The 1,774-nt window shown below is 33.0% G+C and overlaps 1 protein-coding gene across 1 annotated transcript in view; it reads right to left on the bottom strand.

The window, feature by feature from the left end:
• Positions 1-1,774, bottom strand: part of LOC107595788 (PR domain zinc finger protein 16-like) — a 140,448-nt gene that overhangs the window by 89,071 nt on the left and 49,603 nt on the right. The gene's annotated exons all lie outside the window — the stretch shown is intronic.

The raw sequence follows: 1,774 nt of genomic DNA, 5'->3' as shown, positions 1-1,774 counted from the left end.
TATATATATATATATATATATATATATATATATATATATAAAACATATTTTTCTTTAAAACATCTAATTTAAGCACAATAATAATAATAATTATTATTTATTTTTGTCATGGTTTTATACCTCAAAAAAAGAAAAGAAAGCTAAACTTGAAAGATTATTAATATAATTTTTTCCCCCTTAAATGTTCTCCAACTATATATTAAATTAATTTAAAAATAAATATGCGTCAAATTACATTCCCAATTATATAAAAAAAGCACATTATATACAAATATAGAGTAAACTTTAATGTTTCATAGAACCTTTTTGAAAACAAAATATGGGTGAAATAATGTTTCATCATAACTCAGCATAACATATATTTATTTAAAAATGACACAACATACTTATTGAAATATATCAAATAAAAAGTGATCACATAAAATTTGTATTATATTTTAAATTATTAAAAACTTGCTGACAAATGGCTAAAACCTAGTGGTTTGAAGGATAGTGGCAAAGATCAACATATATATCCACCATAATACAACACATACAGTATATCCACCAACAATTGTAGGTTGTTCACATAGTATAGTGTCGGGACTATTCATTGTAATTCCAGATTTATAACATATATGATATTGCAATAACTGATATAATTTTATTTTATTTTTTACAATTTATAAAAGTTGTTGTTGGCTAACATTTCAATATTGGTGCTTTTACTGACACAAATTGTCATGATTGTACTATCAGACCTTTTTCACTCCTAGATATAAACAGTGCAAGTTAAAATAACACTGGGCATTTTTAAAGTCTATGAAAGATGGGTCACAGCAGGGGCCACAAAAGCACTGATACCGTCTCAGAGAGCCTGTCAGAAGAGCCATTAATCTCCTTCTCATTAAAATATCAGCCGCCTGTTTTATCTACATTTACAAAGCGAAATGTTTTCATATCCAGCCAGACCACGCAGGCACAATGCCGGAGGCGATCTGTTTCAAATACAATTACAACACATTGATTTTCTATAATTAATCTATGTCTCTGTGTACTATCATTGTCAGTTCACTGTAAGCTTACGTGTCACACACACATCTACACAATCACACGTGCACACTTTTGGGACACAGTGTGGTGGATTATATCTAAAAGAGCTCAGATCAAGGCTTGTGTGTGTGTGTGTGTGTGTGCGTGCGTGTGTGTGTGTGTGTGTGTGCGTGTGTGTGTGTGTGTGAGGGTCGGCGCTGGACAGATATGGACAGACTCAGATAGGCATCTCTAAGTGTTTGTGTTGTGAAGGAGGGATAACGGGTTAAAAGCAAAGGATAAATAAATGGAAAAAGCTCTTTTTCTTTTTGTCTGTCTGTTGGGATTTGACTTAAGAAATCTTTCAGCTCTCCTAATAACAGCGTTTTTTCTGTCTGACACAGATGCTTCTTAGAGACACAGGATGGGGTGTGAGAAAAATAGATGGATGATGCTATAGATTATCTGGCACAGATGTTTTCATTACATAACCTCAGGGCTGATTCTGCCCTCACACACACACACACACACACAAACACACACACACACACACACACACACACACACACACACACAGTTGGTGCATAAAACATTTTGACAAAATATCACATCCATAGTTCTGGAAGACACTGATATGCAACACAACACAATTTTGTTCAGAGGTCGGGTTATTATAGTGAATTAAGTGGAATTCCTTCCTAAAATCATCACTATATTGTTCTCAGATGTCACTGTACAGTATGCAGTTTCAGTTACATTGTGT

This window comes from Sinocyclocheilus grahami, unplaced genomic scaffold (assembly GCF_001515645.1).
Source record: "Sinocyclocheilus grahami isolate Dianchi unplaced genomic scaffold, SAMN03320097.WGS_v1.1 scaffold208.1, whole genome shotgun sequence".
In the NCBI taxonomy this organism is placed as follows: domain Eukaryota; kingdom Metazoa; phylum Chordata; class Actinopteri; order Cypriniformes; family Cyprinidae; genus Sinocyclocheilus; species Sinocyclocheilus grahami.
The sequence above is the reverse complement of the archived record's forward strand: the minus strand, read 5'-3'. Positions and strand labels throughout refer to the sequence as shown.